Source organism: Amblyomma mixtum, chromosome 8, assembly GCF_055824585.1.
Source record: "Amblyomma mixtum isolate Tamu chromosome 8, ASM5582458v1, whole genome shotgun sequence".
Lineage (NCBI taxonomy): Eukaryota > Metazoa > Arthropoda > Arachnida > Ixodida > Ixodidae > Amblyomma > Amblyomma mixtum.
In genome coordinates, this window is record NC_143019.1 from 3,649,633 (window position 1) to 3,666,221 (window position 16,589).

Genomic DNA, 16,589 nt, shown 5'->3' on the forward strand with positions numbered 1-16,589 from the left:
TTCTCAGCTGCATCATTTTTTTTTTGTGCAGCGAGCAGGCGTCAGTCCACCCCTGATGACACTCAACCCTGTTTATCAATCATGTGTATCGCATGTGTGTTCCATGTGCTGCATTTTTCTTCTTATTGAGAACGCGCTCAGCCTTAATTAAATCAATACGAGCTTCACTCAACCTCCCTCGTTATCCTGTGGCACGCACGGTCATAAGATGGTGTCGAACGTGTCAGAACGCTATTTGCCACTGTATGCTGGTGTTGAGATCCCGAGAACATGCGGCGCATTGAACGCACAAAGCACGCACTTGTCACCCTCCTCGTTAAATACGCTACCCTAGATTATCGCCAAGCGTGAGCGCACAGATTCGATAGAAAACAAATAACAATGTTTAGGCTATGCTGCCTATTGCGCAAGACTGATAGGAAGAAGCCTGCCCTGCCTTCGCTAGCGACGGCGTGCACTTCGCTCACAGCGTAACTCAAGCAACAAGGGTTGTTGGTCTGGCGAAGCTAAATAGATTAAGCAGATTAAAAAGTAGGAATACGAGCAGTCATATAAAAAACGCTTGGTAGCACTTCTTCAGTGTGCGGACATCTGTACCACAGTGTGAAGGACGACATCAAGGAAGGGCCGAAAGGTGCACATGTAAAACAAAATGAGAGCGTTTATGTACCCTGATGATTCGGCAAGAGCATTTTTCAGCAGGAAGTTATTATGTATGCAGGTTTATAATAGTTTGTAACATTCGACTTAGAAATCAATGTATCCGCAGTTCTCCCTTAGACAGTCTTCAATTTTTTTGCTTTCAACAATCTTACTACCGTCAAAAACATTCGCATTGGTTTTCTGTGGCAGTATTTCATGCGAGCGATGGGAAAACTTTAAAATAAACTTCAAGAATAGCATCGCAGCACCACAGAAAAGGAGAGCCACAGCGCTTGACACACCGCTTGTGTATGAAATGGTCTCTGTTCTTGTTTTTTGCGGTGTTCCGCTGCAATTCTTCTTAAAACATCAACTAGCCGGCATACCCACCTTATTTAAAAGAAGCATCTTTCATCACATTCGAAAAAAAAACCATTACCTTCAATGTTTCCGCAAGAGCATCTTACAATTTTCCACAGGTTCCTCACAATTAAAATTGTTGTGCAAGGATTTTAGACTTGCTTGCTTTCATCAAGCGATTACTCAGAAAAACCTTGCTTCTTTCAGACAGGCTGTTTCAGATGTACCTTGGTCTGACGTGCTGTCTATGACAGATGTGGAAGCCACTTATGAAAGCTTTCTTGATAAATTTAAAGCACTTTACACCGCACATTTTCCGTACAAGGCACACGTAAGACCTCGGAAAGGGCGCAAGGAGTGGATGACGTCACAATTGCTCAAGGAGATACAATCTAAAGAAAAAATGTACCAAGACTTCATAAATACACGCGACCCCGATCTATTAGCAAGATACAAAGTCCTCAGAAATAAGCTAAACAAAAAGTTAAGGCGTGCTAGGGATTCGTATTACTACGCCAAATTCGAATCATGCCACGGTGATTCTCGAAAGTTATGGAACCAGATTAACAACGTTGTTTTACGCACACCCCAGACTAGCCCTCCTCAAGAAGTACTTATTCAAGGACGAAGTGTAAATGGGCAGGAGCTAGCAGAGGCGTTTAATCAATATTTCGTCATGCGAGAATACCTAAGTTCGTCAACCATGCCATATGATGCCCACATAAGTCAAAGTAGCGATTCTATGTATCTAAGTCCAACTACATCTTCCGAAGTATTCACTGCATTCATGAACATGAAGAACAGCAGATGCCACGATGCGGATGATTTGCAGATACGGCCTGTGAAGCATGTGTTAGATATTGTAGCACCAATTTTAGCACATATATTTAATTTAAGTTTGGAATACGGAGTGTTCCCACAGCGCATGCAAATTGCTAAGGTGACAGCTTTGTATAAGAAAGGTGATAAGCTTTGCGTTTCAAATTAGAGGCCAGTTTCCGTGCTGCCAATCTTTCCTAAAGGACTGGAAAAAATTATCCACACGCGAATACCATGCTTTGTGACAAACACCAAACAATAACAGATTCGCAGTTTGGTTTTATCCAACATAAATATACAGAGACAGCATTACTAAGCCAAAAGGAGTACCTCTTACAATGTTTCGAGGAAAAGAAACTTGCCCTTGGCGTTTTTATAGATTTTTCGCAGGCTTTCGACTACATCAGCCACAACATACTGTTGACAAAACTGTTCGAATATGGTTTCAGGGTTCGTGTTCACGCGCTTCTTACGTCATATCTTGCACATCGCTTTCAGTTTGTTGATATTAATAGCTGTCGACTCTCAGTAAAAAAAGTACCTGCTGGCGTACCTCAGGGAAGTATTCTTGGACCGCTTCTTTTTAACTTATATATCCATGATATCGTTAATCAATGCTTGCATGTGAAGTGCGTTATGTATGCAGATGACGTCTCACTGTTTTTCTCATCAAGCGCATGTGAAGATGTGATAAACGAGGCCAATAGGACACTAAGTACACTCCATCAGTCGTCCCTTAATAATCTATTGAAAATTAATGTAACTAAAACTAAGGCAATTATGTTCGAACCAAAAAATAAAAACGTTATTCTACCATGCGATCTCAAGCTAGGTTTGGAAACGATAGAGGTTGTAGATAATATTAAGATATTAGGGGTTCATTTCCACAGCCAGCTAAGCTGGGACAATCATGTTAACGCTGTCATCAGTAAGCTTTCTCGTGTCACAGGTATCATTAACCGGCATCGTCACTTACTTCCATGCAAAGTTAAACTTCTCCTATATAATTCGCTCTTTATGCCCCAAGTGAACTTTGCGCATTTAGTTTGGGGAACAACTACAGGTGCCAATAAAAATAAGATTTATGTTTTACAGAAGAAGGCTCTGCGTGCAGTACTTAACGTCGGTTCTCATATAAACACATGCGATTTATTCCACCAGTTCAATGCCGTAAAAGTATCTGAAATGTATAATGTTAGGCTAGCTGAAAGATACAAGAAGGACATAAAACAAAATATGAATTACTTGCGTGACACGGCACACCTTTCACTAAATGTACAAGTTTATCCTATCAGACATAGCGAACTGTGGCATATTCCAACCTGCCGCACAATATATGGTACACATAGCCTAGCAAACACGTTGCCCCGTCTTCTAAATAAGTTTCAAACTGCACAAGTTGATCTTTCACGTGCATGCCGCCAAGTTATACACGATGTATGTGCCACTTTATAGATTCATTGCTTCTTTATCCCTTCACTGCTTCTTTATCTCTTTCGTTTCCGTATAGTGTTGACCTAATTTGAGTAACCGAATTCCTGTTGTTCGATGACGTGTATTTTCTGTTTCCTTTTTTTGTTACCATTTTTTGTTTTACACTTCATTCCTTGTCATTTTTCTAATAATACGCAAAACCATATTTGATAACTATTGTTTGCATTTTGAGATGCTATTTGTTTAAAACATTTATGTTACCTGCTGCCCTGCTATGTAGGGGCCGAGGGGCACGTCAAGCCAAAATTGAAATTGACAATGCTCTCTGCTACTAGCGAGTGAGGCAAAATCACTGCCGGATGTAAATTTTTAAAATGTGGAATCTACAGATTCAAGGCAAGCAGCGAGTGAATTGATAATGCGGTGGTTTTTGTATTGTGCTGGGTTGTTCCGAATTTCTTCATACCTTCGTAGAGCTGCCGGATATACAGAGAATTCCGTTTTTATGTGCGGGAATTTAAAAAATTCCTGTGAGCAAACTACTGGCCTAATCGAGAGCAAACTTCGCTCACGGGGTAGCATATTATGGTCTACGTTATTTGAGATGTAATTAAACGTCGGTACTTGCCTGCATTTCCTGAAATTAAGAAGAAACTGCTGTCAACTGCGGGAAAAGCTGTCGCAGACGAGAGCTATACGCGAGCCGAGCAGCTGGTTTGACGCGTTTGCCTCGCCTTCCGGCAGATGGCGTGCCCTGTCAAACCAGCTGTTCGGCTCGCGTATAGCTCTCGTCTGCGACAGCTTTTCTCGCAGTTGACAGCAGTTTCTTCTTAATTTCAGGAAATGCAGGCAAGTACCGATGTTTAATTACATCTCAAATAACGTAGACCATAATATGCTACCCCGTGAGCGAAGTTTGCTCTCGATTAGGCCAGTAGTTTGCTCACAGGAATTTTTTAAATTCCCGCACATAAAAACGGAATTCTCTGTAGTTCACAATTGTGAAAGAATCATGAGATGTTATTCATACATAACACTCCCATCGGAAAGCTGCTTTGGTGATGCATACTGCGTAGATAACCTCATTTCAATCTCTGCAGGAAATACGCGCTTAATATATAAAACATGGCGTACGTGGCTTGAGAACCACCACTTCTGAAGCGGTGATCGTTGATACGTAGTTACTAACTGATATCTATGTAGTAGTGCAAATAATTGCTTACATCAATGTAGATTTGAATGCGTGACAGCTGAAATGTTCCTATTGGAGCACGATCGGCCTCAGAGTTCCTGTTATTATTTTTCCGTGACACTAGAAAGACGGCACAATTGCATGGTCCCAACTTCTTATATATACTGAGAAAAAACAGCTCCTGCCATTTACATCTCCCTCAGTAAGGCTGATCTGAAAGTTTCGAGGGGACACCTAAGCTCCTCCTTCAAGTACGACGCGATAGCGTTAACGAATAATGCACATATGTGCGGGACTGGCCGTTCCCAGCCTTGCACTCATACGTCTCTGGGAGTCCTCGAACAAATCGTTGCGCATTGTTGCTGCAGCTAAGGGATGCTCCACTGCACTGCGATGACAGGTGTTGCCACCGATGAGGCTTGGCCGACCCAAGCGGCGATCAATCATAAATTTAGCTGTCAGCACTATTACCTGCCATGGTGACCGGTTTGCTCACAATCCGGAGGGCTGGTTTGTCACGACGTTTGTCATGATGTTTGGAAGGGTGACCAACTAGACCACTCTTCCCCATTCTATTTTTTCGCTCATAATGCCGACGACGACGACGCGTTATTTTCTGCACAACTGGGGGCTTAACACCATCGCCTTAAAACTACATGCAGCACATTTCCCTAAGTGATAAAATTTTGACATTTTAAACATTGACTGTGGAGGACTCCGTCGAGTGCGCCACCGAACCGATGTGAGCAATAACCAAATTTTCGTTATGGAAGCAAATCTCTGTACACAGCATATCTCCAGGTACATCTCGTACTCAAGTGCTGCTTAAGTACAGTGGTAGGAGAAGCGCAATCTCAGTTTCAGCTTTACGTTGTTACGGTTAGTTATACCCTGCCTGCTTATTCTAATCCTCCAGATTTATTACAAGATATAGGTATACCACTTGACATACTTTGCACCACAAGCACCTTAGTAAGTCCCCCCTTTTAGCGTGCCCGAACATCATCGTCGTCACAGTTTTATATATATCTCAAATAAAGCAAGCCTAAAAACTCAGTACAGCGTTGTGTGTCTTCTCGTATTGTTGCAACCTTTTTGGCAATTTTTACACTTCAAAAAAAAAATAATTCATTCCATCTTCACATTAACAGGCATGAAGCATCGATGAACATGGGGATGAGAGTAGTTCATCATAATGTGCGATACTAACCCGAATTCTAGAGTCATGTCACTGAGACCAGTGCCTTCCTTAATAACAGAGATAAAATACGCTTCAAGCCGTGCACCACGCAAGATAGCGCCTGTCAGTTGCTTTTTTCCTGCCTGTTTACGATAGTTACTCACAAAAATTCATTTGGCTGGCCTGTCCTCGTGATAGATTTTAGAGAACGTTTTAGTACTCTTTGAATTGCTGATGACACTGCCTGGCTAATCTTTGGAATGGTGGTGATAATCACGACAGGTTTCCTTTTGCACAAACGTTTTCTCTGTTGTTTTGCATAAATGCGAGAGATACAATTGTAGATTAATATTCTAAATCTTGCCTTGCCTAATGCTATTGAAGGCTGCAGAAGTTTTCTCTTTGCATAAAATTTTTCCAAGTACGACATCACAACATCATCCTCAACAAATTAAGGAAATGGGATCTAGCGCAGACCACGTCGTAGAGTTGTTTATTTTTCAAAAGCCAATTTTTTAATGTCAGGTTAGAAATGCACACCATCTCATTCCTTTTTTGGACAGGTCACCCTTTTACAACATATTTTACTGCGAGCAAAATGCATTAGCCTGCATTAAAATTAAAATTACATGATGGGTTTTAGACGTTATTTGTGTATGCATTTTTTTTCACAAGATTTGCTTAATGCATGGAATTTTTATATGACCACGCTTTCGTGCGCTTCTTTTCTCGAAGTGAAACTTCAACGTCAATTGCCTTTCAGAATGCCTGCTTTCATCTTTCACAGCAGATAAACCTAAGGTGGAAAACAATGGACGGCTGGTGATTAGCTTCTTGTTCTTTTTCTTTTGGCGGATAAAAACGTGTTTTGCACCAGTTATAGAGAAACCACATAAAAAACAAACCAAAAATTAAACAATGAGCCAACGTTCTTCGTAATTTTTTATTTCTTTTCACAATAGTCCCAACGAAAGTTTCCTGCTGCCTGTTTCGTTACCGGAAGTCTACATCTCACTATAGAAAGGAGCATTGTATCCAAGTGAGAAAGTGCTCTGGCAGTTTTCAGATTCGCAAGCGGCATTATTTAGAGAACACAATACTCGACCATTGTTACAAAAACATATGGTGACTGTTCCTCGTGGTGTAGCCGTTTGCTACTGAGGATTTCTGAAATATACCTACCATGAAACTGAAAATTAACGTCCTCGTTCTTTTGGCGTTCTCTGTCAGCGCTCAAGGTAAGTAGAGTGCCCACAGACTTTGGGAAATTTTATTCAAGGTTTGCTAGTATTAGGCAAATCATTTTCCTCACTAGTCCTTCCATGGCTTACACAGCTTGTACGCACAGCATATCTCAGCAAAACGGCGCAAAGTAGAAGCTCCCAAAAGATTTCGCATGCTCACCTGTGAGTTCTTTGTAAATCACAGCTTCAACCTAACTGGAAATGTAAAGATATTTATTTCGTCAGTTTATAAACAACGTCAGTCTTTAAGTACATTGTCCATGTAACAAGTGAAGGCGGGCTAGTTGGTGGTTGACAATGGAGTGCATATTGCAACCGCGCAAAACGACGCAGGACGAAGAGAGTAAAGCACAGGACAAGATGCGGAACTTCAACTAAGCTTTACTAAAGGAAAACCACATTTATACAGAAATCGTAATCACACCTGATAAACAGCCGACACCATCAAATAACACAGGCACGTGGGCGCGCGAGGCACAAGTTAGCATCTAGATACTTAAATTCTTTCTTGGATAAAGATGCTGAAGTGGAGCTGATGCAACGGTCATTTTCTTTTTTTATGCAGTAGGCTTCGTAAATTTCCCTGCTAAGCTGGGTCGTCAATTTTTTTCAAGACAATTGTGTGGCGAAACCTGGGCGTGCAGTTACTGCAATGGCGACAATGTTTTGCCCGTTCCCCGCCCCCGCCAATGATTCAACAGCGGCGCGATGCTCCTGAAGTCTAACATTCCGGCAACGTCCAGTTTGCCCTATGGGCATGTGCAATATGGGGCAGGGAAGTGGCAAAAAGAATGAGTGCCGCACTAAGCACGTTGACAGGTTCGTTCCCTGCAAAACTGGGGTGGTGTACAAAATACCCCTCACATGTGGGAATTGCTACATAGGGCAAACTGGACGTTGCCTGAATGTTAGACTTCAGGAGCATCGCGCCGCTGTTGAATCATTGGCGGGGGGGGGCGGGGAACTGGCAAAACATTGTCGCCATTGGAGCAACTGCACGCCCAGGTTCCGCGACACAATTGTCTTGAAAAAAATTGACGACCCAGCTTAGCAGGGAAATTTACGAAACAAACTGCATAAAAAATAAATGACCGTTGCATCAGCTCCACTTCAGTATCTTTATCCAAGAAAGAAGTTAACTATCTAGATGCTAACTTGTGCCACGCGCGCCCACGTGCCTGTGTTATTTGATGGTGTCGGCTGTTTATCAGGTGTGATTACGATTCCTGTATAAATGTTGTATACCTGTAGTAAAGCTTAGTTGAAGTTCCGCGTCTTGTCCTGTGCTTTCCTCTCTTCGTCCTGCGTTGTTTTGCGCGGTTGCAATATGCACTCCATTGTACATTGTCCTCCAGACTCGCTCACTAAATTCCCCATAAGAAAGCTGTACTGAACACTACCTTATTCAAACACCACTCTCTTCTTTGATATTTTCTTGCAGATGGAGAGCAGAATCAGCTGCTACCTCAAGAGCGCCGTAATCTATGTAAGCTTCTTGAAATGTTTTTTTTATTTTTGCTTTCTGTGTTTCTGGCTTTCAGCCGTGACTGTTGGAAAGTGAAACGTAGGTAGAAGAGAAAGCGAGAGGTCGTTATCTGTGGCGTTATCACTATAACGAAGAACAGCATAACTGATGGGCGAGTTGGTCTGACATATCTAGTGAAGCAGCGCAACGGCACAGGGCCAAAGGGAAGAATGCGACGAACACAGCGCTGAACTGACAACAAATGTTTATTCCGGATGCTAACAGCATATATATACACTTTTGCATCTTAGAAAAAAACAAAAGAAACAGAGAAGAGCGGAAAGTATCAAACCAAGTCACTATGCGCATGCAGCTGTATCGCGTGTACATCGCTCATTTGATATCAGAAAGTTGTGCTCTTTCAACGAGATGGCAACGGAAGGAGTGCTGATACAATTCGCACCCAGCTTCATGATTTCAGAGTTATTTGTTTATTCCGGATTATCGTTTATTATCGAATTATCGATTATTTTTATTATCGAAGCCTCTGAAATTGTAAGTGCGAAGAGTTTTGTAAAAGACTGTATGTAGCTGCAGGCCTTATTACAGCACGGGTCTAGGGTGCAGTCGGGCTCTCCTTCCTTCTTTCTTGAAAGTGGTCCGAAGAGCTCACTATTGTGGCTGCACTAGTGGCGTCCACTTTCAATCAGTGCGCGAGCTGCTGTCAGTGAATGGTGTTAATGGCGTTAATGGCGCATATTTTTTTTAGAGCGTGGCATAGGCGCCCATCCCTGGATTCCTCGTCGTCAGCGTAATAGATTGTCCAAGTAGCTGTGCGGAATGCCACATGGATGTTCGTTGCTACAAAAAGATCCAGAAGGTGGCAAGCAGCGTAACAGGCGACCGGCGATTAACGCTCAAATTTCGCATTACCGGCTATGGTAATAGTCCTTCAAGTTTTCTCAGTTTCATGACAAATGCACGTAGTGCGATCTAATTGCAAGGCCGCCGTCGCAAGAAAATTGTCTTGCTCTGCCTAGCTTTATAGACAAGCATTCACACCCAACCCGAACCTGCTTCTCTGAATCAGTATAAATCTTATCATTTCAAAAGTATGCAGTCGTTAGCGGTCCTTGTAGGAAACCCTGTGATGTTACATTCAACCGCAAAATTATGTGTAGTATGCGTGATTTCTACGGCGTGTTAGCGCTGCAAGCTTACTCAGAAGAACTGGTGCATACAAACTGCCTATCAGCGGCCGCTATGTTCTCTCTCCGGAGCGGCGCTTCATTTGTGAAGTTCTTCTCTGTGTATTATTTGCACCTGTCGCGGTGGCTCAGTGGTTATGGCACTCGGCTGCTGACCCGAAATTGGAATTTCGGTGAAGGCGAAATTCTAGAGGCCCGTATACTATGCGATGTCATACGGCGTCATACACGGGCCAGAGCGCGCAACACAACGCGATGGATTAGCGAGGGAGACTTGGGATCGAAATGCTTAATCCTTTATTCCGGCATCGCTGGAGTTTTTTTTTTCCCCTTTTCCATGTGTCCTGGAGAACGAAAGAATTCCGCTGCCCGAGAGTTTTTATTTTACAAGAATTTATTTATTTCAGCGGACGCAAAAAAAAAAGATTAAAGGTCCCGTGTCAGAGAACGAACGGGGTGGTGAGTCGCAATGCTTCGAAACCATAACTGGTCTTGGCTCGTGTGCCATTGGAGCGGAGGTGGGACACGGGCCCCCTGCGCATTTTTCCATCACTTATTAGGGATCTAACAACTGATTTCAAAAGTGCCTTGCCCCCGCCCAGAGTTAAAACGGTAACTTTTTGTCACGCTTATGATCAGGATTGTGATCATCCTGATATACCAGTTGATCCTCACTTTCCAGAATAACTGGCCGAAGGCTGAATATGGCAGTACCTACAGTTCTGGACAAAAACATTTTTGAGCGTAAAACAATTTAAGTACGAAATATTTTTATGTAACGTAAGATTTCAGTATAACAGTCGATATATCAGCCGACCACCTGACGCAGTTTTGAATTTTTTTGCTATTAGTGTTTTTGCTATCGTCAAAAGTGTTCACCATTCGTTCTCTATGTCAGTCTTAACTCCTCGGTGCTATCGATGGGAATCCGTTAAAAGAAAGCTTTTCTTACACGTCAAAAAAATGCACCGTTACCTTCAATATTTCTATAGCAGTATCATAAAATTTTCCAATATTAACAATTTTTGTGCGAAAATATTGGACATGACAAAGATATGCTCTCAGGATCCTATCGGCAACTAAATCCTTGTAGCAGCAAACCCGAGTGCTGGGCTCTCCGCGATGTAAAGGAAAGCACAAAGAAAGAAGGAGACTCGTCGCAACTTTTTCTCTCTTCGGTCACGCGCCCATCTTCGGCATGCCCACATTTCTGTCCGCGACCATTTAGCGCGCAAAAGAACCCGTCTGCCGAATGGCGAGGGGCAGCACAATTTGTTCACGCAATTCATAAGACACTGATTTACGCTCGCTTCTCGTTTCTGAAACCGCAATCGGTGTGCTACTGCAGACCGCCCTGAATGTATCGCTGGGCGCGACTCGCGAATTAGGAGTGTGCCCGCTGGTTCCGGAAACCGCTGTGTCATGGTCGTAAAATAAAGCAGCGCCCAGCGCCGCGCTCGTAAAACGTTCAACACCGAGAGCACGCTCTAGGCACGCGACCACTACAGCGATGGACGCTTAAAAAAGAAAAAAAAAAGAGAAAGAAAAACCCTCTTCACAGCCTGCTGGCTGTCCGCTTCGTCGGTGGTTTTGTTGTTTCCTCTTTTGCCTGCGCGCGCTCCCAAGCGCCTCTCGTGGTGCGCGGTTCCCAAAGCCGCGACGCGTGTGGTCATTCGGGCGCTGTGGTTTGGTGATTGGATGACATGAAGAGATAAAAAGAGAAGCGAATGGAAGATATCTGGATGTCCGGCAGTTTGCGTCAATCAAAGCAATGCGTAAACCCGAGTGGCATGGGCTCATTCTCTCCAGTCGTAACACGGAGACGTCTCATTTCATATTTCTATTCCCCTCCTTCCGGGGCAGGATGTCAATGACAGCGAGAAAAAACTAGCCCGGACAGCTTCGGTTCCGACCGCTTTGATAGAATTGCTGTATGTTACCCTCGTATGTCGCCGTGGTAGACGTCCGAAAAGCTGCGGTTCGGTACGTCTTTGATGCAAAATATTCAAGCTGTAAAGCCTAAAAAAAAGAAATATCTAGGGTTCGTTTCCTCCCTATTTCTACCACGCTGCGAATATGTACAGCCGGCCAAATATTTAGCTGGAGTGCGCGACGGCCGCTTTTTCTGCGCTCGTGCGCTTTGTTAGGAAGCAAACTTGGGGAAAGCTCAATATTAAGCAGGGATTTATTGAGCCTCTGCTTAAATTTGGTATCTTAGCAAGTTTGCGCTGTCACAACCTGCAGGAGCACGGAAAACGCGGCTGTCCCGCACGCCAGCTAAAGATTTGGCCGGCTGTACGTTATGATTTTGCCTTTCCCTTTTCACTGGTGCACAATGAGAATTTTAGATGTGGATGTAAGAATGTTCTTTGTAATCATCGGCCGATATTCACATTACGGGAGCAAAACCAAAGAACTGCTTCTGAAAAAAAAAAAGAAACGAAACACAGGGCGATGAAATAAAAAAGAACGCCACATAAAATAGTTTTCAGCGGAAAGGCTGGCTTTTAAGGAGTATCTTAAAGGCCTTGCGCTTATTACAGAACGTGCTGCTGTGGTGCAGTTGCGTCGGCGTTCTGCTGCTGATCCCATGGTTGTGGGATGAAACTTGGTCGCGGCGGCTGTATTTGGACAGAGGCGAAATGCAAAAACGCCCGTCTGCCGTGCGATGTCTGCACAGGTTAAAGAATCCCAGGTGATCTAATTTAATCTGGACGATTAAACAACGGCGCCCCTCAGAGCCCCAGTGACTCTTCGGAACGCTAAACCCCATTTATACAATAGCTTAATTTCATTTGCTTTTTTTTCATACTGTTGCTGCACCGATGAGCGCCTTGCCTTTCACAGACCTTCTGATTTATGCGTAAGTGTCACGTGAAGCAGACACAAAACAGAGGAGCATCTAAAATTCATCTGTGCTCTCACTCACTCACTCACTCACTCACTCACTCACTCACTCACTCACTCACTCACTCACTCACTCACTCACTCACTCACTCACTCACTCACTCACTCACTCACTCACTCACTCACTCACTCACTCACTCACTCACTCACTCCTCTTGGCCACAGAGCAAGGATGGGCAATCGTTGCATAGACGCTGTAGACATTTATAAAAATAACACCAGCTCTTTAAACTCTTGCCTGTTTTTAATTTTTAATTTATGAAATACAAATTCCGCACTTGTCCTGCATATCTGCGCCGTGTCATGTGGCCGATTGAGTAAATATCGCACTGGCAATATGCGCTGAATTTTGAAAAAACAACCATAATCGCAACACCAAACAAGTATTTAAGAGAAATATTGTTAGCCTTCTTTATGGTGACAGCGACTGAGGGATAAGTGAGCACGCTGTCTGCCTCACCGACCAAGTAAAATTATAGTAACAGAAATCAGAGAGTGAAGGAAAACAAGAAATTCGTTTGCTACACTCCGGCCATGCGATGAGGTGATATATTTTGTTTTTGTGCAATGCTGTTCACTTGTGGCCATGAATGCATTGTTCAAGCGTATATCAATACAGGCATGCATTTCGAGGCTACACCTTCGACTTGACGCAAGAAGTCACCCGAAAAAAAAAAGTACATCTGGAATAATTTCAAGTTTCATCGTGTTTCTAACCTCTTTTAAGTGCGCAACCATAAAAGTTTGTGACTTTGTGAACAGCTCGACTATAACCATAAGTCACCAGTGCATGTCTCTAGGAGCGATTTATACTTGCAAGAATTAGCGCTCTACCCTGAGCGGCGGGAAGCGACTGCGTCATGGCAGAAAAGCAACACCAAAAGTCTAGAAACGGAGCCAACAGACATAAACACTAAATGGATGGCCTAGGCTCTACAGTAAAGCGGAGATGGCGACATGAGTGAGAACAGAGGAGGAATTAGTAGTCGGAAGAAGCGCACTTTCGCCTGGCTCCGCAAACGCCACGACAAAGCGACAGCGGGCCGGGGCATCTGTCGCGGTGAAGAGGCGCCGAGATCACCTTCGCAAACAGCGACCGAGAGCTGTGAAGCGACGTTCATTTCATGCAGTAGCATTTCCAGCATGTAGTCTAGCCAAGCCATCACCACACGCCCTTGGACACTTGGTCGTAGAAAACAGAACACCAAATGAAGTTCCTCTTGAAGTTTCCCTCACGCGGAAGGCATCCGGGGCGACAGCATGTAATGCAAGCGCAACGAAACAAATTCATAAAGGTTTCCGTAGTGACAACGCTCGATATATATACATTGCTACAAAACACGGCACACTACCCATGCATTAATGCAATGTGGTAGTCCAGGTGTAGCACGGATTGGAACAGTTTCTAATGCGAGAGCATTATACTCCTGCCATACTGGAGCGTTTAGTGCCACTTTCAACAAGTGACATTTGCTTAAAGTGTCATTTGCGCACTGTCACACGATGAGCTTTACTGACACTCACTGCAGAACGCACTTTCCTCGCAATGAGTTTGGTGAGCTCCCTCAACTTGGTCCGGCAAGGCGAGAGTGTAGCCTCAACAGCAGTTCTCCGGCATTCAAAAATTTGCTCTGAGAATTAAAAATCTCCATCTTATTTTCATGATTGCGCTTTTTAATGAAAGCTTGTTTTAATTCATATGCAAATAAAGATAATGCGCACACTTGAACAGCTACTCACGCTTTGCTGACGGCGACCCCTTTCCGCGGTAGGCCTGATGAGTCCACTGGGTGTGTGTACGCAATTTCGGTGATTGGGGAGAGCGAATTCTCAAGTTTCAGCGAACCCAAATGTACAGCGAGTGTAGTTTTGCCAGAGGTGACCTGAAATCGACTGTCGCTTACGTTACAGGGCGCGCATGCACTGAACGGGAAGCGCCGTTGGGACTCGGACTGCCGCTCAATGTTTTAGGCAGCCAGCAGCAGTCTCTGCCGTCGCTTGTGGATGACAAATAAGGCCGTTTCATTGAATGCGAACGGTCACCGAATATGCTTCTGCGTAAACTGATCCAAAATGACGTATTCGTATCATCGAAGAAAGCAGGGACGATTACCGAGAAGCGCCGGTCCTACGCGATATGTCAGCAACCAGGCTGCCAAGTGTTTCCCAGGCGTGCAGTCGCATCGGCGCTTCCTACAGAGTTGTCGCACTTTGTAAATAAGCAAGGGTACAACCGTTACAAAAATGAGATTAATTAAGATAACTAATGCGCAGGTCGCGTTTTATGCCATGCAAACGAGCACTAGCAGTTTGCATACGGCGATGTAAACAAGAGTACTGGAATGCAGTCGTACTCATCGCTGCATCCCTGGGCAAATTTCGCGCTTATGCGGTAAATATTCAGTCATGTACTATGGTCTTCAAGCACTCATTTAGCGTGTACACAAAACATTTGCTAAAAAAGAAGAAAAAAAAGCGAAAAACGCACATGAAAATATTACATCTCCGAATGATTGTCTTTGGCTTCGTCATTGACAAGCCGCAATTAAACTATATACTTGTTTTTTTAGGCCTGCTACTGCTTTTTTTTTGTTCTAACCTACTTTCCTTTCCGTTAAGTCAGTTCTCCTTGTGACCACGCTTGCTTTAACCGTTTTAATTGTATAAGCACTGAAGTCGTTTCAATAGGGCGAGTGAACTTTTATTGGTTCAGTGAATTTTTTGTTTTTTTTTTCTGCCTTAAAACAAGCTAATTCCATGTCCTCTATCTACTCTCGAAGAGTGGAATTTCATTGATCAGGGCATATTATGTACTGTATTTTTTTTTTTAAAGCAATGCCACTGTACCGCTTTCTAGTGCTCGGGGGCGTGCGGCTGTCAAGCTGTCATCTATGACAACTTTTACTGCCGGCCTCCACTGTTCTGTACCCTGTGAGACGCGAATAAAAGCACTACTGTTATTAAAATCAATGTCCACACAACCAAACCAGTCCGGCGTTGCTGTATGGGGAGGGGGGGGGGGGGGGGGCGAAGCGATGGCGACGGCTGTTGTTCAGTGCGGGTAGGGCAGGCTGTGTTCGAGCTTCGGAGTCATCCCTAAATCTCGAATGAATTCGCGCAGCTTCGTTGACTAGAATGTATCTCAGCCGAATGCTATTATAAATTTTGTCTAGCAGCATTATGCTAGTTTTATTTGTGTGCATCTTTTTTATAAGATAAATATTCCTCGTTCCACCAAAGAGGAAGAGATGAAGGCCCAATGAACGAAATCTCTTGTGGGAAGTGCCTGACGACGTGGACTGGTGGAACGAAAAGCTGAAAAATAAAATCGGCGCAAGAACTACTTTCGGAACTTCTTGAGGGAGCGCACGGAGTTACCTGTTATCCAGATTGCACCGACCACGAAGGTACCCTGAGAACACGACCAAAATTTCAGTAGGTTGTCGAAATTTCCGGCGCTCTTCACTACGGCGTCCCTCATAGCGTGAGTCGCTTTGGACCGTTCCCCCATAAAAACAAAATTATTTGCAGATCATTCCAGAATTCTAAATACGATATTTGCAAGTTTCATTAACTATAACGTAACCTTGCGTTTTCACAGTTGGATTTCCACCGAGACCAGTTTGCAGCCTTCCTCCTGTAAGAGGTCCCTGCAGAGCCCTCTACTTCGCATGGGCGTATGACCCAGCTGCAGGCCACTGCCGGTTTTTTGTTTACGGTGGCTGCTACGGAAATTCCAACAACTTTAGAACTTGCGTCGGATGTATGAAGAGTTGCACTGGTAAGTACAACACGCACGAGGGAAATACAAGGTGTATTACCTTTAAAAATTCTACCCTGTCGGATAAAACATGTTTAGTTTTCGTTTTTTTCTTTTCAGGAAGAAAAGTCTCAAATATATTGCAGATCTGTCACAGGCCGATTAAAGAAATGGCAAGATTTAGATCAATAATAATGGCAATGTATGGGGACAAGGATAGCGCTCAGTACGCGTAACAGTTTAAAGAGGAGAAGCGCTTATTCTGCTACCGAACACCTGCTATGCATTTACTACGTACAGCAATAAATTCCCAAATGACCTGACCTGGTGTTCTAAGCGGCTATACTGCGTGCTACTAATTTCACATTCCGTGATTTG